The sequence below is a fragment of the Canis lupus genome, chromosome 16 (genome assembly GCF_003254725.2).
Source record: "Canis lupus dingo isolate Sandy chromosome 16, ASM325472v2, whole genome shotgun sequence".
In the NCBI taxonomy this organism is placed as follows: domain Eukaryota; kingdom Metazoa; phylum Chordata; class Mammalia; order Carnivora; family Canidae; genus Canis; species Canis lupus.
In genome coordinates, this window is record NC_064258.1 from 2,638,879 (window position 1) to 2,664,191 (window position 25,313).

At 38.9% G+C, this 25,313-nt stretch overlaps 1 protein-coding gene and 1 long non-coding RNA gene across 5 annotated transcripts in view; one reads left to right on the forward strand and one right to left on the reverse strand.

The window, feature by feature from the left end:
* Nucleotides 1-25,313, reverse strand: part of CNTNAP2 (contactin associated protein 2) — a 1,981,926-nt gene that overhangs the window by 511,848 nt on the left and 1,444,765 nt on the right. The gene's annotated exons all lie outside the window — the stretch shown is intronic.
* The window catches only part of LOC112651056 (uncharacterized), a 34,650-nt gene continuing 31,002 nt past the window's right edge, over nt 21,666-25,313 (forward strand). The window contains exons 1-2 of the long non-coding RNA XR_003130575.3: nt 21,666-21,810; nt 23,678-23,802. This is a non-coding gene — a long non-coding RNA (uncharacterized LOC112651056). The remainder of the gene's footprint in view (nt 21,811-23,677; nt 23,803-25,313) is intronic.

Sequence of the window (25,313 nt, forward strand, 5' to 3'; positions counted from 1 at the left end):
CAATGAGGAATTACTACATGATTACAAGGTGAATGAATGCCTACAAGACTGCTGATGGTAGCTACTTTCCTCATGACTGAGAAAGCCTGTGGCTTTTATTCTAGAGTTTCCACTAATTAGTGGAAAAAATTCTGCCAACACATCCTGGGAAGTAAACAGGAAGTAAATATCTACCACTCTTTCCATTCTTTCACTTGTTCTTCCCTGGGGAGAAATGACTTATATGGGTGAGCTAAGAGCAAAATAATCTTCTTGTTCCTCTTTTTATCCCTCCCGGATCTCTCCCTCTCTCCTATTGCCTGGCACATGGATTTGTGGGAAAAGTTGGAATTACACATTGGCTGCTTTGGCATGTGGTAGGCACATGAGCAAGAGTCAACACCAACAGGCTTACCATCACTTTTGTTTTCTTTGCCTGCTGCGGAGGCAAGTTAGTGCAATGTAGAAGGAAGCAAACGAGTAGAAAACGCTACTTAACTTTCCCAGGGATCCCCTATGTTGGGTTATAGAGCAGATACTCTTGATTACAATTCGATATTCATTTCTCCTCTCCCTTTTTCTTCCCTTCCAAAAATCTATTTCTCCCAAGCAGCTGAAGAAAAGGTGACTTTATCTACAGGTCCAGAATACTGATTTGTCTAAACCAATCACAGTAATCCCATTACCCCTTGCCAGGATTTAGGAATGGCATGTGACCCATTTCTGGCCAATGACATGTGAGGGACAATTAGTAGGGGCTTCCATGAAAAATCTGCTTACTCCTAAGTAAGAAATAAGGCTTTCTTTTTCCTTTGGATGTTTTTGTGTCTAGAAATCATACTTGTAACTAACATAGCCCTTTTACTCCCAGCATAAGGATGAAGCCAGCATGTAGAGGAGGACAGAAACAAGAGGATAACTGAAGATTAGTGCCGAAGCCCTGATATCCTGGAGAAGATCTCCCTATGAACTTGTTATGTGAGGTGGTAAATTGCTTTATTTTTTAAGCCAATTTTACTTGGTAATTTCCATTCCTTATAGGCAAAACTATGCTAATTAACCCAGTAATAAAGCTGGTACTATATTTAGATCTATTTCTTTATTGGCTGGCACTCACAAGAGAAAATAATATAATATATTACTGGAATATTCATATTCCTTTTGCCAAACCTAATCAAATTTGTACTATTGATCTTAAAAAACCTCTGTAAAATTAAGTGTTTTGTGCAACAATCTCCTTGGTAGAAGTATGGTCAATACTGTCTAAAAGAACACATTGTACATTATCTGTAGGTCTTACTAGCTTATAAGTAGCTTAGCATTTTGTTTTCTATGTAGAAAGAGAAGTTACAGCTATATTGCTTGGATAGTGTCAGAAATACTTTAAAAATACTTATATTAGTTGCTTTGTGATGGTCTTGGCCTATCAATAACCAATGTTGTGGCTGGACCACTTTTTGTGGCTCTTAAACCAAAAAGATTTATTTATTTATTTGAAAGAGAAGGAGTGTGAGTGAGTGAGCATGAGCATTGGGCAGGGAGGGGCAGAAGGAGAGAGAGAGGGAGAAGATCAAGCAGACTCCCCACTGAGAGCAGAGCCCAACCCAGATCATGACCTGAGCTGAAATCAAGAGTTGGATGCTTAACTGATTGACCCAACCAGGTGTCCCTGTGGTTCTTATTGTAATTGCAAGATGTCCTTCAATAACAACCACCAGAAAATTTTGAAAAAAATAGAGGTTTATTACTTATGAGACTTAGAAATTACACAGTAGACCTGGGGCCACACAATGAGGTTAGGGGTAGAGAGAGTCCACACACAGGCTGGGGGTTCTATTTGTATGGGAGTCAAAGATGGGAGCCTAAGGTTTCTAAGTTCACTCCTTATTAGTAAATTTAAATTATAAGAGAAGGAATTTAAAGCACAGGGAAGAGAAAAGACAAGTGGCCCAAATGGTCAGTTATCAAAATCAGCCAAAATTCTAAGCTAAAGGAGCCTCATTGGGGGAAGGGGTCTGGCTGTTTATCTGGTTAGGTGGCTGGCAATGTGTTTATTCTAGATAACTGTCTTTGAAATGGGTACCTCTTTGAAGGCAATCAAAGCTTAAATCAGGCACTTGCATTACAAAAAAGAACTGTCAGGGTTAACACTGTATCAGAGTGCTGGCATAATGCTCTTTGAAGGATAATTATAGGCACCCAAGACTTAAATTACTGCTTTGTGTTATTATCATATTCTTCAGTTTGGATTGAAATTCCCAGTCTATTGGTTTGATGTTAAAATTTTGATAAGGAGTTTTTGTACCATCTGGAAATAAAAGTAGTAAACAAGAGCTAGTCTGCACAGTCCAAATATTTATCTCTTCCCCTTTATAAATTTATGTCAGGACATCGCTCAAAGGTATTTTTCAAAACACCAGTCCTACTAGATGCTCAATGAAAAATATCAGGACAAAACTGGTGCAGCCACTCTGGAAAACTGTGTGGAGGTTCCTCAAAGAATTAAAAATAGATCTGCCCTACGACCCAGCAATTGCACTGCTGGGGATTTACCCCAGAGATACAGATGCAGTGAAACGCTGGGACACCTGCACCCCGAGGTTTCTAGCAGCAATGTCCACAATAGCCACACTGTGGAAGGAGCCTCGGTGTCCATTGACAGATGAATGGATAAAGAAGATGTGGTCTATGTGTACAATGAAATATTCCTCAGCCATTAGAAAAGACAAATACCCACCATTTGCTTCGACGTGGATGGAACTGGAGGGTATTATGCTGAGTGAAATAAGTCAATTGGAGAAGGACAAACATTATAGGGTCTCATTCATTTGGGGAATATAAAAAATAGTGAAAGGGAATAAAGGGGAAAGGAGAAAAAATGAGTGGGAAATATCAGAAAGGGAGACAGAACATGAGAGGCTCCTAACTCTGGGAAACGAACTAGGGGTGGTGGAAGGGGAGGTGGGCGGGGGGTGGGGGTGACTGGGTGACGGGCACTGAGGGGGGCACTTGACGGGATGAGCACTGGGTGTTATTCTATATGTTGGCAAATTGAACACCAATAAAAATAAATTTATATAAAAAAAAAGAAAAATGTCAGGACATTGCATTATATTCTTTTCCTGGAGATTCATAATTTACACTAGCCTACCCAGATCTCTAATGAGTCCTAACATAATCAAACCTGTTTAACTTTGTTTTACTTAATGTTTCCCAAACTTATTTTGACAAAATATATATTAAGCAATGTTCTGCAGAACATATTTGGGGGAATGCTCTCATAGAATGGTTATTATCAAACAGCTTAAAAATGAAAATGTTATCATATGGTTTGACTGCGTACATGCATTAAATCAAGTATCACCTATTGTTAAATACCCTATTCACTGTTGGTCAATAAGAACATATTTGGTTGACTTTAAGGGAATTTGAAATGCAAAATACTAAACTGAATAAGTTTTCATGAAACAGTAAAGTAAATTGAGAAATCGCTCCAAAGGATTAAAGACTATACAATATAATACATGATCAATATAATGCATGTATAATATAATACAATATGATCTTGGGTAAGTTTAGGTGTCTTACTGAGATAATTTCTTACAAAAGTAATTATGGAGATGAAATGAGTGCTCCTTCAACTAGAATTGTAAATAGGAAGAGAGGATTTGCAACTTAGAGCAAGTAACAACAGGGATGAGGGTGGGACTGACACTGGTGGACAGATAAGCCTGAAAATATACATATCAAGATATTTCTGTATCCTTTAATCTATTAAATTATTGAAAATATTTCCATGATTTTGATCAGTAAGTAACTGGAACACTCAGTTGTCTGAGATCCACTCTTTATTCATAGTAGTAAATGAATGAATGAGACTAACAAAGAGAGGTCATAAAAGTCTACATTGTTCCATGAAACAGCTGGACCAGGAACATTTTTAAAGATGTTAAAGAAATGTGCTGCAGGAGGGCATCAGCACGAAGCTTTTACAGACTCATCATCTTGGCTCCAGTCACCCCATGCATCCCCTCCAGCGCCTTTGTGTATCCTTGCCCAGCTGTGCTCAGTTATAGAAAAGTTTGTTTGTTTTTTTGTCATCTGTGGTTTTATGTATATTCGATTGTTGGTTATCTACATGAAGGTTTTCCTTGTTATGGATAATTCACAAAACATTTTTCAATCCTGGACCAGTTTCCTGCTGTAACCAACATGCTTTGTAGCCAGGGCTTCTACCACACTGTTGGTAAGTGCTTAGAGAATAGAAGCTCATTTTAATACCATCCTAGATAAAATATAATTAGGTAAATAGATCTGTCAAAAATCATATTAAAATTCCAAGCCAAATAGAAATGTCTTTGGAATTATTTGTGCTAAAGCTCCCTTCCATTGTCATTAATAATTAAAAGTGTCTCTCTGCATTTATTCTCCCTTTCATTTTCAAATGGGACCTATTAGAGTAGAGATCATGTCTTCTTAGTATATAAAATAGCACATAAGTCACCATTGAGAAGTATACATACTGTAGATAACCAATGGATAATGGATTCGCTAACAAAATATCTTTACAAAATAATTGGACATGGGTATAGGACACAAAGCGCTTATACTAATGAGGCTTCCTGGACTGCCTTATAGTAATGATCATTTCAAAGTGTGTATTTCCTCCCATCCTTATGTTATGATTGTTCACACATAAGGGAATGGTCTGTGGGATACTGCTCAGTGGCGTAAAACAAATAATTATTTTACTATGATATAAATCTAGTTAAATCTTGTGCCCCAGGTCACTTCAGCTGTAGATAAGATTGCCTAACCTAAGAGACAAAAGGTTTGACTCTACCTGGTTCATATGCTTAGGTATTAAGGGTCATATAATCATTGTATTCCTACAATTTTAACATACTGGTATCAAAAGGAATATTAAATAAAATCTAACTCAATTTCTCTTTCATTTTACACTTAAGAAAATCAGTCCAAGAGAAATACTGACTATCCTATGATCATACAATTGGTTAATAACAGCTATGACAAAAGTCCAGATTTCCTTACTAGCACCCCCCAACTCAGTCACTGAACCAAACTGAAAAGATGTCCAAGAGGGAAGGATTTGTGATGAAACTCACAAATATCCACCATGGGTGTTGCACCATATTCTGAAACACAGACCTGGAATAGAGAACTTCTGGTTTAAAATACGTGAGTAAAGGCCTCTGCTTCTCCTTGCTTCCTGAAATCAACCAATGCCAAGAAAGAAAATTAGAAATTAAAAAACACCAGAAAATATTTGCTAAATGCAGTGAAAACAGCAAAGAAAGCACAGAGGAATATAAAAGACATGAGAAGATAGAAAACAGAAAGTAAAATGGCAGGCATAAATCAAACTATATTAGTAATAAGATTAAAATTGAAAGGGTTGAACAATCCAAAAGGTAGAGATTATCAGACTGGATGAAAAAAAAATAACATCTAACTCTATGCTCTCTCTAGGAGATATCCTTTAGATTAAAAAATATATATGGGTTGAAAGTAACAGATGGAAAAGATAGATCATGCAAACAGTATCTTAACACACTGAAAAAAAGACAAGAAAGCTAAACCTTGGGTAAGAATTGGAAGGAAATGATATAGGAGTGGAGATAAACAAAACAGAGAACAACAATAGACAATCAACAAAACCCAAAATTGGTTCTCTGAAAAGACCAGTAAAATTGACAAACCTTGAAGTAGACTGAACCAAGGCAGGGGGACAGAATATATTCAAATTATTAAAGTCAGGAATGAAATATGGGACGTTACTATAGACCTCACAGAAACAAAAAGGATAATAAGGGAACACTCCAAACAACTATATGTCAACTAATTAAGTAAGATGCAATGGACAAGTTCTTAGAAAGACAAAACTACCAAAATGTCTCAATAACCTATAGCAAATAAGGACTAGTATGTCTTTTAGAAATTACCCACAAAGAAAGGTCCACACCCAGATGGATTCACTGGTGATTCTATAAAACACTTAAGGAATAACTAATAGGAATTCTTCACAAAATCTTCCACAAAATAGAAGAGGAGGAAACACTTCCTAATACTATGTGGTTAGTCTTACCCTCGTACCAAAGCCAGAAAAAGACATCATTAAAAAACAGAACCACAGATCTATCTCCTAAGAATTAGATGCAAAAAATTTCAATGAAATGCTAGCAAACCACATCCAGCAATATAAAAAAGGATCATGCATTATGAATGAGCTGGATTTACAAAGTTGGTTTAATCTCCAAAACTCGATGAATATATCAGATCAATAGGTTAGGACTAAAACCACACTGCTGTCTCAATAAATGTGGCAAAAGCATTTAACACAATTCAACACACTTTCATGATAAAAACACTCAACAAACTAGGAATAGAAAGCAACTTCTTCAAACTGATAAAGGAGAAAATGAAGAAAATAACCACAGCTAACATTATACTCAATGGTAGAAGACTGAATGCTCTTCTCCTAAAGTCAGAAACAAAAACGAGGATGTCTGTTCTTGCCACTTCAATTTAACATCTTACTGAAGATTTTCAGCATGGCACATTTATAGTCAACTGATGCCAAACAATTTAATTGGGGGAAGAATGGTCTTTTCAGTAAATGGACAAATGTATCTACATGCAAAAAAATGAAGTTGGACTCCCACCTCAGACTATATATAAAAATGAATTAAAGTTGATCAGAGACATAAATATAAGAGCTAATACTATTACATTTTTAGAAGAAGCTATGGCATAAATCTTTGTGACTCTGGATTAGGCAATTGTGTCAAAGATATGACACTCAAAGCACAGGCAATAAAATGGAAAATAGACAAACTGCACATCATAAAAATGACCATTTTTTTGTTCTTTAAATGATCCCATTATGAATGGAAGAGAACCTATGGAAAGGAGAAAGTTTTTGAAAACCATATATCTGATAAAGGACTTTTATTTATGATACATAAAGAACTCTTACAACTCAATAATAAAAAGACAAATAGCCCAACTTAAAAAATAGGCAGAAGATTGGAATAGAAATTTCTCCAAACAAGATATGTACATGGACAATAAGCATATGATGAGATGCTCAACATCACTTCATCAGAGAAACAAAAATAAATACTACAGATACCCACTTCGTATTCATCAGGAGAACCACAATTAAAAAAGAAAAACAACAAGGACAGTAACAAGTATTGGCAAAATGTGAAGAAACTGGAACCTTCATATAATGTTGGTAGGGATGTAAGATGGTGCAGCCAGTTTGGAAAACAGTCTAGCATTCCTCAAAATGTAAAAAGGAGAATTATAATTTTGACTTTGCAATTTGCCTTATTGGTATAGATCCAAGAAAACTGAAAACGTGTCCACAGAAATCCCTGTACACATATGTTCATAGAAATGTTGTTAATAACAGCTCAAAAGCAAAAACAAACCAACTGTCCATCAACTGATGAACTAAATAAAGTGTGGTATATTCATACATTGATATATAATTCAGAAATAAAAATAAAGTTCTGACATATTATGACATGCGTGAACTTTGAAAAGAATCTGCTTAGTAAAAAAAGTTAGACAAAAGGCCAAATATTGTATGATTCTACTTATCTGCAATGTCCAGGATACACATGTCTGCAGAGGCAAAAAGTAGATTACTAGTGGCTTAGAGCTGAGTTGGGGTGAATAGGGGATGGCTACCAAATGGTATGAGAGTTTCCTTTTGAGTTGACAAAAATGTTGTGAAATTGATTGTATTGATGATTGTACAACTGTATGAACATATCAAAAACCATTAAATGACATAACTTAAAACAAGTCATATAGTATGTGAACTACATTTCAATAAAGCTGTTATTAAAAAAGAAACTCTGTTTTTAATGCCATTTGGAAATGCCTGAAGAACATACCAGAACTTATGAAGAAAAAGATTGTGAGAGGGGCAGGAGGTGGGGGCACAGAGGGAGGACTGTAGCCCCTGTAGAACTTGGGCAGAGCTGGAAAAGCTAAGAATCCTTCTAATCGGAGAACACAGGCAACGCCCTTTATGAACTTGGCCACAGCAACTTCTTGCAAGATACATCCATGAAGCCAAGAGAAACAAAAGCAAAAATGAACTATTGGGACTTCATCAAGATAAGAAGCTTTAGCACAGCAAAAGAAACACTCAACAAAACTCAAAGACAACCTACAGAATGGGAAAAGATATTTGCAAATGACCTATCAGATAAAGGGCTAGTGTCCAAGATCTATAAAGAACTTATTAAACTCAACAGCAGAGAAACCAACAATCCAATCCGGAAATGGGCAAAAGACATGAACAGAAATCTCACAGAGGAAGACATAGACATGGCCAACAAGCACATGAGAAAATGTTCTGCATCACTGGCCATCAGGGAAATACAAATGAAAACCACAATGAGATCCCACCTCACACCAGTGAGAATGGGGAAAATTAACAAGGCAGGAAACCACAAATGTTGGAGAGGATGCGGAGAAAAGGGAACCCTCTTACACTGTTGGTGGGAATGTGAACTGGGGCAGCCACTCTGGAAAACTGTGTGGAGGTTCCTCAAAGAGTTAAAAATAGACCTGCCTTACAACCCAGCAATTACACTGTTGGGGATTTACCTCAAAGATACAGATGCAATGAAACGCTGGGACACCTGCACCCCGATGTTTCTAGCAGCAATGTCCACAATAGCCAAACTGTGGAAGGAGCCTCGGTGTCCATCAAAAGATGAATGGATAAAGACAATGTGGTCTATGTATACAATGGAATATTCCTCAGCCATTAGAAACGACAAATACCCACCATTTGCTTCGATGTGGAGGGACCTGGAGGGTATTATGCTGAGTGAAATAAGTCAATTGGAAAAGGATAAACATATGGTCTCATTCATTTGGGGAATATAAAAAATAGTGAAAGGGAATAGAGGGAAAGGAGAGAAAGTGAGTGAAAATATCAGTGAGGGAGACAGAACATGAGAGACTCCTAACTCTGGAAAAAAAACAAGGGGTGGTGGAAAGGGAGGTAAGTGGGGGTTGGGGGTGACTGGGTGATGGGCACTGAGGGGGGCACTTGGTGGGATGAGCAGTGGGTGTTATGCTAAATGTTGGCAAATTGAACTCCAATACAAAAAAATTAAAAAAAAAGTCCTCAAAAGAAAAAAAAATATCCTAACCAAGGTAGTAGCATCCTAAGAGGAAAACAACTTGGAACAACAAGATCCAGTTTCATGTTCTGTAGACCCAGCTTCCCTATGCCTGGTATGACAAGGAGCAGCTGGGAGCAGAAGGCAGGATGAGGAACTAGGAGCCGTGACAGATTTTCTGGAGTCAGACCATCCACATGGCCAAGGGGAGGAGAGCTTGTGCAGGACACAGACTTCCTAAAATGATGTTTTTGCTAACTGGAGAGAAGTGAAAGCTCAATCGCTGCACAAGAACTTGTCCTGGGTATCTTGCACAGCTAGCCCAGAGCGGATTCAATGCCCGGGGCAGAGACCCAAGAACACACCGGGGACATCAGGACAGACTGCAAACTGTGTTGTCCTGAGGTACTATCCTGTCCCTTCCCCACACTCTCTCTGTGCAAACAGCTGGAGCAGGACAAAGAATTCCTCTATGCAATGAGTGAACACGAAAAAGGAGGAACATGAGACTTATGGAAACATGCCTAAATTATCATCTTTTTTAAGTACATGAAACAGAAAGCCAGGGGGCAGGGGAGAGAGAGAAAGAAAGAAAGAAGAACGAAAGAAAGAAAGAAAGAAAGAAAGAAAGAAAGAAAGAAAGAAGGAAGGAAGGAAGGAAGGAAAGAAAGAAGGAAGGAAAAGAGAGAAAGAAAAGAAAAGAAAAGAAAAGAAAAGAAAAGAAAAGAAAAGAAAAGAAAGAAAGGAAGGAAGGAAGGAAGGAAGGAAGGAAAGAAAGAAAGAACATATATCAGATAAGAAGTGCTACAAAGCAGATAAAATGTACAAACACATGTCCTGTAACTAACAAGAGCTCAAAGAAAGGGTTAGGTGGTAGAAGTACTCTGGGAAGAGGTGGTAAAACAATAGAAGTAGCTGAAGAGTGAGCTGATAGATCTTGGGAAAGAAATAGAAGAAAAAAATAAGATTACAGAAATGAAAGTCACCTAAGAATCAGCACAAAAGAAAAAATAGGCTCTACTGAAAATATAATCAGAAGCATCTAGCACTAACTAGATGAAATGAATAAAATGAAATTCAAAAGGACAATCATGTTAGTTAATATTAATAAAGGAATAGGACTAATGAAAGACAGCAAATAGAACTAGAAATCACAGATGACATTTTTAAAGATTCATAATATAACAAGAAAATATTTTCAAAAGAGAATTAAATCTATAGAAAGCACAAACGTCCTAGTGAATACTTGTAGAAACTGATAAAAAAAAACAAAACAAAACAACAACAACAACAAAAAAACACCTGAGCATATTGTAGTGAATTTACTGGAAAATGATATCAAAGAATTCTATGGGTATCCAGACAAAAGAACAGGAAGTCAAGGTGGCCTGAGTTCTCTTAGGTGGAGTACCTTCTTACCAGGAGATAACAGAATCAGGTCTGCAAAATTTTCCAGAAAGAAGGTATGATGCAGTAATTGTTATACCCAGAACAAGTGCTACACAGATGGAAGTCCATATTTCCCAACAAACAATACCTTTGGGACTTTAATTCTCAGGATCATTTCTTTTAATCTTTTTTTTAAAAAGATTTTATTTATTTATTCATGAGAGACAAGAGAGGCAGAGACACAGGCAGGGGAAGAAGCAGGCTCCCTGCGGGGAGCCCGATGTGTGAGACTCGAGCCCAGGACCCTGGGATCATGACCTGAGCCAAAGGCATTTGCTCAACCACTGAGCCTACCCAGGTGTCCCAGGTTCATTTCTTTTAAAAATGATGAAATTATAAACTTCTATCAGCCAAGAGTTGGTAAAAGATATGGTAAAAGAAACAGTGGCAGATATCAAATCCATGCAAATGCAGAACTTTCTCTCAACAACTCAGAGACTCAATGAAGGTAAACACTATTGTTTATTACAACAATACTCGTGAATATAAATATTATTTATCACAACATGGAAATGATAACATGATCAGGATAGTTTGAAGGAGAGCAGAGAGTAGAGAAAGCAGGAGGTAATACAGTAAATCAGATTTTCTTGTTTCAGGGACATGAGTCAACTTAATGTTTAGAGCTTCAAAATAAAATTACGGTGGGTGAATTATATTATTGTCCTTCGTTCAACAAATATTTATCAAACTTTACTCTTTTTTTGTTTTTTGTTTTTTCAAACTTTACTCTTATATGCAGGTACTGAGGATCCATTAGCGAGCAAAGTCAAGCTCCTTCTGCCCGTGTCCTAGTGGGAAGATGGAAAACAAACAAATCATATGATCTCATACAATGATAAGCATGATGAAGGAAAGCAAGCAGGGTGGCAGAGATTGTGGGTCTCAGGGGTAGACCGGGAGCTATTTTACGAGAGTGGTTGGGGAAGGTTTCTCCGAGCAAGTGGCATTTAAGCAGGAAACCAAATGATGAACAAACAGCAACTGAGGATTTGGGAGAAGGATAACCCAGGCAGAGGGAAGGACTTCAAAGCTGTAAGTAGTAGATTCATCCGAGGGGCTGATGAAGTGGGCAACACAGACAAAGTCACATGCACAGAGGTGGGCAAGGGCTGGACTGCTCAGGAGCCTGCAGACCCTGTGAGGAGTCAATGTTTCCTTCTAAGGTGATGGGAAGCCACCAGGGAATTAGCCCACGGGGGTGATCGGATGTGTATTTCAGAATATGAAACACGCTAGTGTGTTGTCAATGGAAAGGCCAGTGTGGACATAGAGGGGCCGACCAAGAGCAGTTGCTCTAGTGCAAAGGGAGAGCTGCTGGTGGTTTGGATCTGCTGAGAAGTTCGATTCAGGGGAGGGCATAAGGATGGCAGGAACAGGTGCTCATTTTTAATTTTAAAATACACCCTCTTGGATGATTCATGAGACTCCAAGAGATGTGGGGGCAAGGAGAAAGGGGACAAGAGGCTTCTGAGCTTTCTGCATCAATATGTGGGTGCATGGTGGTTCCCTTCACTGCAATAGCCAAGGGGGGAGTCGGGCAAGTCAGGTCATGCCAAGGCTGAGATGAGTGTGAATCATTGGAAGGGAGATGTTAATAGCGAGTTGGATATGGAAGTTTCCAGCTCAGGGAAGAGGATGGTGTGAGTGATTGAAGTGTGGAAGGCATTAGCATATAGATGGTATTTAAAGCCCTGGAAATGAAGAGATCACCTACAATGCAATTCAGTGAAGATCTTCACATCGTGACTCTTTGGGCAGCAAAGAGCATAAGCATCAAAGAAGCATGGTCTGGGTGTGAGCTCTTAATCAAGTTTCGCAAATTCACGATGCATGGGTTAGTGAATCTGGAAAGTAAGTAGAAGGCACCAGCCCCTAATCCTCCCGTGGCCTAATAGGGCCATACTATAATTACTGAGTTTCGTAGAAGATAAAGCCAGATATTTTATTTCCCATGAAAGGTTGCCTTTTTTTTTTTTTTGAAGATCTTCAGAAGAATGCAGAAATTAACTAGGACAGTTCATGGTTCATCAAATTACACAGTTGAAAGGAATCCACTCAAGTAGGTGTTTGGAACCCTACACTTAGTTGTGGGTTTCTTGCATGCAACAAAGAATTTAACCAACCCAAGATCCTACACATATAACTGGAGGGATGGTACTTTCTCTTGCCGCTCCTGGTGGCAAACTCTTACAATAATGAAATGCATCCTGTTCAGATCCTCTATCCAAGCAAACAAAATTGAGTCTGGTTTACAATGTCAACTCAACCCTTCAGGGTTTACAAACAGAATGTTCTCCCACAAGTTGAGGGAAGGAACTCTTATCTTTCAGCCCACCTGGAGTCATTATTTTTGATCGGAGGAGTACCAAAACTTGCACCGTTTGGCTTAAGCAACTTACGCCTTTTGCATAGTCATTATGACATATGCATTAAATGGGGTTTGAAAATGAGTCCAGTCTAATTTCTCTAATAAAAAAAAGTGATTACTAGCTCTCATTATTGCCTAATGTGGTTGGCTAATTACTTATTATAAAAATGAAAAAAAGTCTTACTAATGGGACGTTAGTAACTAGCTTTCTCTTCAGTGTTGTGTGTATGTGTGTGAGAAGTTGGCTATTTTTCCAACACCTTCAAAAATTACCGTCTCATTCCCCCATTTCTGATAACTTCAAATGGGTAAATCTTGTAGCTTTTTGTTCAAGTACAGCTCTAGGCTATAGCTCCGTGATGTAAAAACAGCTGAAAATAATGAATAATTCAAGCTATTAATAAGTTATTTTAACCATTTGGTATAAAGCAACTATCTTGGAATTTGTGCAGAATTGATATTTGGCTTTGATAGTCATCCCCCCGCCCCCCGCCTTTTCTCCATGAAAGCAGTATGCACAAAATCATTCCTATAATGGTGTCTGAAGTTTTAGTGGCCCAGCTGGAGACTTCTGTGGGCTGTGCCTGGCTGACCTGAATCCACCAGGCCACAGCTAGCTGCCATCTGACTTACCACCATTGTCACCTGGCTGAGTGGGACACGTTCTCCGGCCACTCACAGCAGCAGAGCTGATGCCCACATGGCTGCATGCAGTCCTGTTTTCATCATTTCGAGTCAAGTGAAAGCCTGGCTCTCAGGCATTCATCCTCTGCTGCGCTATCATCCTCACCATTTGGTTTGTTCTTTCCTATGCATCGATCCCTGAAATCCATAAAACTCTCCAGACTCTGTTCCCCTGCTGTCCCACCTCCTGCTCTGTGCCCAGACTGCTGCCTCCTCTGCAGCCTTCTCCAGGGGGGCTGCCTCTCTCCCACCCGGGTGACCCAGGTTTGCTGGTGGCACTGAGACTTGACCCTCCCTGGTCGCGTCCTTACCCCAACTCTTGTCAAGCTCATGCCACGTGGCCTGTCACCCTGTCTTCTCCTTGCTGCCATCCTGACCTCTCTCACCTGCCTCTCTGGGCTCGTTTGGGCCTGTCCACCCAAGAGTATGCAGGCCGCCCATCTAACAAGATGGTTTCCACTGATTCCTCTCCTTGTTTTTAACAATCTTTTCCTGTCCACTTGTGTCCTCACTACCTCCCCTTGTCACCGCATGTTCTTCATCTCCCCCAAATCTGGACTTCAAGCATTCCTAACTCCTACCCTGGCCTCCGAGTTTCCAGTTTCTCTGTTCATTTATGCATTACCAGCTTTATACATTCTCTGCTCCCCAATCTGCCTCTAACTGACTTTGCTCCAGCTTTCTCACCTATCATCCCACTTAGGTAGCAACAGTTAGGGCACAAGGTAACTCCACATCACTGAGTTCGCTGGGTCCTTTCAGTTCTCCTCTCATCTGACCTCTAATATCTGACCTCTCATGCCAACTTCTAGGCAACATTTGGCTCCTTCATCCTGAACCACCATTTTCTCATGGCTTTACTCATCCGAGGCTCCTGAGTTTTGTTTTACTGCTCTGCCTGTTGAAATACATTCTTTTGCCTGGGAACTAAATGTTGGAGTGTCTCAAAGATGATTTTTAGGGACTCTTCTCATGCTATTTCCTCTCCCTAGGTGACAACTCACCCACAGCCAGAGCTCTGTCATCTATACACTGACGACCCCAGAATGTATACATCTGGCCAAGACCTGAGTCTGAGCACCAGATGGAAGTCTATGACTGCCTATGTACTATCTGCATTGCAGTATCTCAAAGCCATATCCAACTCAACACTTTCAAATATAAAACCATGGTTTTTCCACACAAAACTGATCTTTTGTCAGCATTCCTACTCTTGAACTAGGAATTAAGATTCATCCCTGGTGATTTTCTTATCCTTAATCCTTATCCCCGCTCAGTCACAATATCCTGCCCATTTCAACTTCCAAACAGCTACTGAAGATATCTATCAATAACTACCAGGACCGCTACGGCACAAGCCACAGTCTCCTCTCAGCTGGACTTCTGCAACAGTTTGCCAGCCACTGAAGCCTGGCTCTCGTCCGTTCTCAACACTGCAGTCAGCATAATTTATAAAAATACAAATCTGATTGTGCCACATGTCTACTGGAAACCCTCCAGTGGTTTTCCATCCTCTTAAAATAAAGACTCTTTAACCTGTCTCATTCATTTCCTGCTCTGCTCACACTAGCTCTTGGCACTCCAGCCATACTCAAGTTTGATTTTTCTGTTTGTTTTTGAACACACATTCTCTCATGCCTTTGGGCCTCTGGAACTCCTGTTCCCTCCTGAATGAAATGTTCCCTTCTCTCTTCACTCTGGTCCCAGCTTTAGATCCTTTGGGTCCCTCCTCAAACATCATCTCTTTGGGGTAGGTTTCATTGACTTCCCTTCTCTTAGCAGACCCATGAGCTTAAATTCACCTTTCATACCTGCTCATAGCCCTAGCCCCTAGTTCATTCTATATAATTGTCCAAATAGTTGTTTATACTGACATGATTACTTGATTATTTTCTCTTACTCCCCCAGACTAGAAGTTGCACAGGCCAGGCCAGAGTCTCTTTCAACATCTGATAGTATCTGTAGTGCTCAGAACAGTGCTGAGCACTGCAGGTTTTTCATAAATATCTACACATCAATGGGTCAATATATGAATGACATATGTGGTCATGTAAAATTCAAGGGACAAATTTGAGTTCCTTAAGGAAGAGATACATGACTGCATACACACGGTAGTGACACCAAATCATCTGCTTTATATGCAAAGGTCATCTTCTCCCAAAACATACCCAGAAGTGATAACCTTAAATCTTTGTTTTCAGCTCATAGAGCAACATGGATGTAGGTTTTTCTTTGTGCCTTAACTTTTTCTTTTTATTTAGTTTTATCATATTAAATGATCTCTATTATGGGTTGAAGTGTATCCTCCTTGCCTGCAAATTCACATGTTAAAATTCTAACCCCCAATATCTCAGAATTTGACCTTATTTGGAAGTAGGTTCATTGCAGATGGAATGAGTTATGTTGAGGTCATTAGGGTGCACTCTAATTCAATATGAGTGGTATCTTTATAAAAAGGGGAAGTTTGGGCAGAGATAGACTTTCATATAGGGAGAGTACCATATGAATGTGAAGGCAGACATCAGGGAGATAGGTCTGTATGCAGAAAGGTTGCCAAGACAGCACCAGAAGCCAGGCAAGGGGCCTAGAAGTCTCCCTCATAGCCTCAGAAGGAACCAATCCTGCCAACACCTCCACTTCAGACTTCGAGCTTCGAGAACTGAAAGACAATAGATTACTGTTGTGTAAGCCACCTGGGAAACTAATATAAGTACTTAAAAGGATTTTGACCTTAGTCTTTCATTTGGAGGGAACAACATTACCCAGGGGCTCTGGTCATGGTAAATCTCTTAAATTTCTATGAAAAAATTATTCTTAAATGAAAATCTTAAAATATGCCTGCACATTCATAAGCAGCAAACAAATCAAAGCCAACAAAAAATAGCAGCATCTACACTCTCTGTAAAACCTATAATTTGAAGGAAAAGGAGTTAAAATAGTTTCATGAACTCACTATTAATTACATGGTCCCACAAGTTCCCACTTGACGTAATTTAGATGTCAGTATTAATTTATAACATTATACATTCTTTTCTTGATTATACCCTAAGGATAGTTTAGGTAAAAACTAAGTTCTTTCTTTTGACAAATGTTTGCTTCATGTATTATTTTGGCAAATATTAGGTGGCTGTTAATGTAGCTGACAATGAATAGACTGAATATTCAGAGACAAAGAAGATGTTGCTTCCTATTACAAGGTCCCACAATCCCAACTTGCCAAAAAATGTAATATGGACACAATTCAGACTTCAGCATTAATTTCCAACATTATGTACTATTCTCTTGATTACATCCTAAGGATTGTTCAAATGAAAACCAGAAGAAGCTACCACTACCCAACCAGATAGCAGCCACCTGGTCATGATTCAAAGAGGAAGTGACATAAATAGGTGAAATATACCTACAATGCTTTTTTGGCTGCAAGAGATACTTGCCAAATTTTGGGTCAGAGATTCTTAAATTTTAATTTTTTTTTAAAAATGTATTTATGTAGTTTCAGGCATACACCATAATGACTGGATATTTGTGCACATTGGGAAACGATCAGGAGAAACTCTCATTTTGCTTTGCATCTTCTTGTTCTTGCAAAAATACCTAAACCTAGAAAAGACACTAGACCTTACCAAATCCAAGTTCTATTTATTTTCCATTTTTCTATTATATTTTTATTTTAAACTCACTGTCATGGTGAGACAGACGTCCATGATCTTCCACTGAGGCACAGGACATACATGATACAAGATCAACCCCGTGGCCCCAGTGAGGGATTGTAATTCATAGTCATCCCAACTTGATGGAGATTCTATCAGGTATATACAAGGCTGCATTGATTCTGAAGACTCTAAGGATCCTCTTTGCCTTGTAATTTAATCTCTATTCTGGTCTGATTCTAAAGAATATGCAGATGGACCCATTATTCTGTGGAAGTTCCCTTTTCTTCTAAGCCATTCATGAAAGATGGTACTGGAGACACGAAGGGGCCCTTCTTTAGGGCGCTGCCATCACTGGAGATTGGATAGACAAATAACTTCATTTTCTTTGAAGATTCACCCTCCCTGGAGCTCACCCAAACCTCACCCAAGACTACCCATATGGGCCAAGCTCACTGTTGCTGGAGGAGCTGGAAATCCAATCTCTTCCTCTGAATGATGAACAGACTGAGCCCCAGAGAAATTAAGTGACTTGCTTGCAAAAGTGACAGACTTGAGATTTGAGTCCAGATTTGCCACTAAGTGTCCAGTTTTCTTTTTATAAGCAGTCTACCTGTAATAACTCATTTCATTAGGTAAACTCAGTTTCAGCATTTATGGAGACAACCTAAGGAGCTCCCTTAACATTTGAAAAATGATTCAAAGAAAGAGAATACCATCCCTGTCATAGAGTAATTTGAAAATATGCACTTTTTCAGTATTTTCACTTTGTTAGAAACTTGGAAAAAAGCGTAAGTTAGCAACTTAGTCACAGAAGCTCAGAGGTCTTGCTGTACTGAGTGTTGTGTAAGCGTGTGGGGAGCTATAGGGGCAGTTTGCCCAGAAAGTACTATCTATAGTGTGAGCACAGGATTTCCCTGGGCCTCTGTTCCTTCATTTATAGCTGGAGAAAATATTACCTCCTTTTATAGTACCTGGAAAATTACATATTTCACATTCAAAAACAAAACAAAACAAAACAAAACAAAACGAAAATATACACCCTGAAAGACACGCCCCAAAGCCTTACTGTCTAGTAGAGCCCACTTTGTACATTTAGCTCTATTAGACTTAGAAACCCCATTAGTTTGCTAGAAGAAGAGCAGAGCAAAGCACGAAATGGGCATCTGCCATGAGTTTGGGCAAGTGTTGTCCAGACACACGACACACAACCTGAATCATTCACTTGCTGACAGCAGCAATTAAAGTATTTACATGCATCTTATTTCTTTTGTCCTCGACACGAATAATTCAAAATAAAGCCGGTAATTACTCTTAAGGACCAGGAGATAGGAGACTTTATTTCCCCAGGAAACTGTGTTTGGCTTTTCAGCAGCTAGAGGCACATCTGTATAGGTTTAAATACTGACTTCGGAAGTACTCATAAGTCTTGAAACTTTTTTTCTAGACATGTTAATCTTTAAATCATCACTGTTGCTTTTTTTTTTTTAAGAATGTATGTATATATTCATTAATTAATTCCACGCAGTGAAGCAGCTGCTGCTGATTCTATTAGGATGCCTCGCAAATGATTTTCATCTTCATTTCTGAGCGGTGAGGACCTGTATCAAGCTAGGACAGGCAATTTTGCAGACTGACGTTCTGCTCCTTTGGAAAATTCCGTGTTGCCTCTGTGCCTGTCATTCAGAGTAGCTTTAAGATTAGCTGTCTATAGTCTGTCTCATCCCCAGCACTTTCATTTACAAATATTTGATGATAAATAATTGCACATGCCAAAAGACCCCTTGAAAATCATTTGTAGGAGTTACACAGGGTATGTGGAAAAATGATTTTGTGGCATAAGGAAATAGGAAAAAGACCACACTAAAATCACCCTATGTAGTCTCACCCTGCATTGGGGTGGGATCTGTACCTGCTAAAGGGGAATAAATCCTGTTCTCAAGGACCCTTACAATTTCTCAGAAGTCAAGTGTGATGCTTTTCTGTTCACTTTAAAAAATTCCCACATAAGGAAAGCGGTTGAAAAAGGTAGACTTTTGGTGAACTTCTGATGACTTGCGAAGAGATAAAAAGTTTTAAGGCAGTCTCACAAATATTTCAAGACCGATCACTCTGCTAAAACATTCGCTACTCTGCCAAAAAGATTCTTAGATTACTTTCAATTAAATACATCAACTTCCCCAAGTGTAGAATTTTCAAAGTATGCTGTAAAAATTTAAATACAGGCCTTGGAGTCCTGTATCTAAAAATACAGGCTTTTGTAAAACCTGTAATATAAAAATACATTAAATACATGTATTAAAAAAAAACAAACATGGCTAGGAGCCCTGATTCAATCATTTAACAGTTATATAAGAGCACCTGTCTTTACATTTGGGGATTGCTATCAAAGAACACTTGAAGAAAAGAAGCTACATTATCCTAACATCGGCTGCAAATCATGAGACAAAGTGTAAAGGATGATTGTTTGTTTTAACTCTTTCACTTATAGAGAGAGAGACATTTTTCTCTTACCTCATGTCTCTCCTTCATTTAGATATACAAATTTATAAACATATAAAACCAACATGAAAATTCACATTGGCCTAAGTCATGTGTGACACTCACACAATATTGATTTTATCAGCATCTTATATTTATTTATATTTGCTTTCACTCTCCACCCCTTCCTTCAATCCTTATTTGAGGCTCATAAACACTAAAAGGATGGGCCCAGGAGGATGTGCTTAGTAGCACCAACAAAACCAGCTGCATGGGACACATAATGGTTCTGGAAAATTATAGCAGCTATAAGCTTACTTTCTTTCACTGAATTTTTTATTCACTATTATCTGGAGGGTGCATCCTCTTTGAAATGGTTGCATTATTTACAAGAAAAAAAATGGTTGCACACTCATGTCATAGCAGGAAAAGAGTAATTTTGGTAATTCTCCCAGCCTTTTTAAAGCTATTTTTGTGATAAGCTTCTGTTTTGATTATAAAAGGTCATATAGCCCGCAAATAGGTGAAGTTTTAGAAAATGTAATTTGAATATCTGATTTGGAATAGATTGTTAAAGGAAACAAAAAACAGTGCTTGGGAGGCATATCTAAGTTATTATTGTCATGATGGTGTAGAGCTGAATCTTCTACCCCAGTTTCTCTTTTCCACACGTACAGTGCTGTGGGGGCAAAGCACGGGTTAGTTCTACCGAAGAAGTTCTCACATGTGCTGCAAAAGACAGTAATATACTCGCTGCTTGAATTTCATAATATATTTGTCCCTTTTGGGAACATGTGCAAATCAAAGCTCAATTCTCCCATCAGGAAACAGGGTGTCACCCACATGACTGTGGATCTTTGAAACTAAAGGCACCTCTACCCTGTCAATGACCAGGGGGCTGATAACCGCTTCTTTCCCCGACATTTCAGTTCCACAGGAAATAGGCCCAGCTTTCCTAGCATGACATTAATATCAAATAGTTACTCCTGAGGATAAATACCCACAAACCACTTTATATATTCCTTGGCTTTAATTATATTTACTCCAAATCATTCTCTGAGCGTGTCAAGCGTATAAAGAATGCAGCACGATGACAACAAAGTAAATTGTGGTTCAACATTTCTTCCTTCCACAAATCGTCTATCTTGCCTTTATTCTGAAATGTGACTACCATATTAAAAAATTATTATAGTGCCACTTGTGTCTGTTTAGAAAGCACCAGAGAAAGGCATGAGTATATATTTTTAGTATATATTTTTAGTAGCCCAGTAATCAAAAGACAATAACATAATTCTGAAAACTAAGTATTCTGAAAACTAATTCTGAAAACTAAGGGCCTGGTCTACCTGGGTCCCTGATTCTCCCTAAGTATGTAGATGAGTTTGGGGACAGAAGAGGGACTCAATGCTGACGCATGACTCAGGTGAAAGCACTGCTGAAGTCCAATTTGCTTCAAATTTCTTTAAAATACGCAATTCTCATCAAATAGCAGAAGTTCTCTAGAAAGAGTAAATTGGAATAAAGGAAGAGTAAACCAAAGGGATTAAGGCAGGAAGAAACAGATAAATGTGTGTGTGTAAATAAGCTCTATAATACAGATGGGATCAGATCTACAAATATTTGAAAGCTGCATCAGGATGAAGATGTATTATTTAAAACACTGACTCCAGAACAAAGTGATGCGCTAGCAGAAAGCTGCAGGAAGTAAAGAAAGTATCAATGTCTATTATTGCTGTGGGAAAAGGAGCAGTGATATGTGCATATGCTTATAGGCCTGGAGGCCTAAATCCCTACCACCAGGTTAGGTGACGTCATAAAAGCCCTTATCGTGCAGATAATAATTGTCAGGGAAAATGTCTTAGACCACTATTAGTCATTAAGGTCATGGTATAGATTTTATTATCAGTTTTATTACTGTTGCTTACAAAGACCTTGAAAACAGAAGGAATGCACTGAAGTAGGCTGGAGAGGACGCAGGGCAGGGGCTCAGTGCACAGGCTGCTGCCCTATGGGGCTGCCCCAGGTAGGAGACATGTGGCTGACCCTGGAGGTAGAGGTTGCTGGGAAGTAGGTCCCCCCCCAGGTTCTCCTTGATCGGGGCCATTCCTGTGGGGGGAGGGGGGCCTCTTCAGGAATTTATGATGGCAAACCTTCCAACATGTCTCATTCTAAATTATTCTTTAAATGACCATCCTTCATTTCCATATTCAGGACAGGAGGGTCTTATTTTCTCTCTTTAAACATTTCCACTCCAGCGTTTTAAATAATATTCTACCCTTCAACAGATTCATGGGGTTTATGTGTTTACAAATGTGAAGACTGTTTAGATCTGAAGAAGGAGAATTTTTCTCTTTTCTTCCTCTATAAATTCCCCCAAGTACAGGAGGCAGATTAGTATTTGGGTTTGACATGCTGTATTCTAATATAACCCAACCAGAGAGGCATTGGCATTATACGGAATACTTATGAACAATATGGAATTCTTCTTCCCTCTTTCTCCCCTTCACATTCATTTTAGTCATCCAAGGCCTTTCTGCTCTCTACCCCCTGCAGGGGTAGATAAGAAAGATAAGAAAGATACAGAGAAGAAAGAACCAGCCATCTGCACTTGATTGTAACATACTCGCCATGAGAAATAATGATCCAGTCCTTTGCATTCATCGAATGGCAGACTCTTCATGCTGGAATGACCTTTTGAGGTCACCTGCCTTAAATCACTTCCTAAACAAGACTTCTTCTGATGTTGGGAACATTTCCAGTACTTTTCAATACATTTTAATTATTCTACTAGGGAACATTTTCCATGGATAACAATTTTTTCCTATATTGAGTCAAAGACTTACTTTTGTGCAGTATCTATGCACAGACCTTGGTTCTGCACATGAAACAATACCAGATCAATCTCTCCTCTCACCTTTATTTTAGACCTTCAAAAGTCTGAAAATAGGCCCATGTTCCCCTATCTGTTCACTTCCCAAACTGACCCTTCCCCATTCCTTTGATGTTATCTCTGGACGCTAGTCAGTAACACGTTAAATGTGGGATCAAAGAATAGGTAACGTGCATAATGCCATGCATGTGTTCCCAAAGTGCTGAATACAGAGGGATGGGGTGGGGGTGGGGGGCTCTCTGATTACAATACTTCTTTTCTATTAATTCAGCCTCGGCCCATAATAGCTTTTGAGTGGTTTTGTCATGCAGCTGTATCAATGCTTTTTCAATGTGTCTAGGATGCAGGGCTCTGAGAAATCATGAGATATTTTTTGGAATATAGTGAAATTCTGAGTAGCACTCATTCTATCTTTTGAACCAGGATCAATTGTGCTAGCAGGAAATATGCCCATATTACATGTTTCCAACCTTTCACACCTCCCAAGAGCAGAATTACTTTTAGAGAATTATGGTTCAGAGTTTTTCCCATAATATTTGGGTACTTTTTTCCTTTTATATCTTTTCATAGGGGTAAGAAAACTTTATTGGCAAAACACATAACATTTTGGGAAAAAAGCCAATTAAATACCTGCTCACCCCCTTAATACATTGTAAAAAGATGGCCATCATTAACTTTTAATGGCAAAACTCCTGGTACAGTCTTTAGAGAACCCCTGCCCTATACTGATTATATACTATAGAGGTTGGTATAAGAGTCAACATAGCAAGTAAAGAAAGCATTGAGCTGCAACCTGTAAATTGAGTTTAATTCTTTTATATACTGACTTTGTGACCTTTGGAAAGTCATCTAATTTCTCTGGCTTCAGTTTTCTCATCTGTCAAGTAAGGAAATTAAGTTTGATGATTTTTTAAGGTACATTTCTATCTTGGTCTACTTGGGCTGCCATAAAAGAATACCACAAAAGGGGAGGCCTAAACAAGACATTTATTTCCCACAGTTCTGGAGGCTGGGAAGTCCAAGACCCAAGACGCTGGTTGATTCAATTCCTGATAAAAGCTCTTTTTCTGGCTAACAAGCGGCTGCCATCTTGCTGTGTCCTCACATGGTCAAGACAGGGGGAAAGTGAGTTCTCTCGTCTCTTCTTCTAAGGACACTAATCCAACTGGATCATGGCCCTACTCCTAATACTTCATTTAAACTTAATTACCTCCATAAAGGCCTTATTTTCCCAATACAGTCACATTGGTGGTTGGGTGTTAATACATGAATTTTGGGAGAAATCAAGCATCCAGAGCATAGCAATTTCTATCATGAAATGTTATTGTTTTAACTTTCTCGGGCTGCATTTTAAAAAATTTAAACCATGTTAAGTCATGTCTGCCCCCATTTTATAAGTAATATATCAAACCCAAAAGCAAATGATTATTTCTCTGCATGGTACATCTTATTTATTCATAACTGAGTTCATAACTGAGTATCTGCCATTCATCAGACACTGTCTGAGGTTTGGGAAGTTATTAGGAAACAAAAAATGACCAAAATCCACTTGCACATGGAGCTCATACCCTACTGTGTGGCTCACAAAATGTGTAAAATGTGTATAATGTGCTAGATACTATTAAGAGTTAAAGCACCAAAATAAAGGAGGAAAGAGGGTTATTAAATATTGAGATGGGAGAACTGGAGGTTGAGATGGTAGCCGTGTGGTCTAAAGGAGACTATTCCAAGCAGGAGGTATAGCAAGAATCAGAGGAGTATGGTTGGTTGGTCAGAAAACAGGACAATATCACTGGAACAGACTATACGATCATTAGGGTAGTAGGAGATGAGGTTCAAGAGGTTATGGGAATCACATCCTGAGATTTCAGCTGATCATAAAAAAGACTTGGTTTTACTAAATTATAATGGGAAGGCATGAGACGGCTTCAACTGGAAGAGGGACAAGGTGTGACATGTGTTTTAACCGTGGCATTCTGACTGGGTGTTGAGAAGAGCTTAGAGGGACCAGTTAGGTCACTGACATTGTCCAAGTGAGAGATGAGGGCCTAAACCTCTGGGGTGGCAGTGAAGGTGTTGAAAGGCAATTAAATTCTCCAAATGGTATGAAGATAGAAACAGCAGAATTTTCTGTTGTTTTGCACCCTGTATTTCTGACTAGGTCTAGCAAATTTATCTTCAATTCCAATTATTTTTTCTAGTGTATTAGCCATCACTCTGGTTTGGGTTTTCAGCATCTGTAGTGAACATGACTACTACCCTTACTTAAGTGTTCCTACAAAAATCTCAGGTGGCCTCGGGTCATGAACAGACCTCTGCACTAGCACAAACTGTCTACATTTTTACTTACTGATACCGAAAGCATTCACTATGCTTTCGGTAACAATTGTTCATTCATCAATGCAGCTGAGTTCAAGTCAAATCCATTCTCTGCATTTTAGTTTGTTTTTAAACATCTCCCATGTGCACCTGGTCCCGTGCTAGGCACAGGGGTGGTGGCAGCAGTGGGGTGAGGGCACTCACCCACGATCAAGACATAATACTCCCTAAGAAATGCTAAAAATCTGATAGGCTTTGGACACAATCACAACGGTGGTGTATGGTCTATAAGGACGGCATGTTAGGGGGATGGCTAA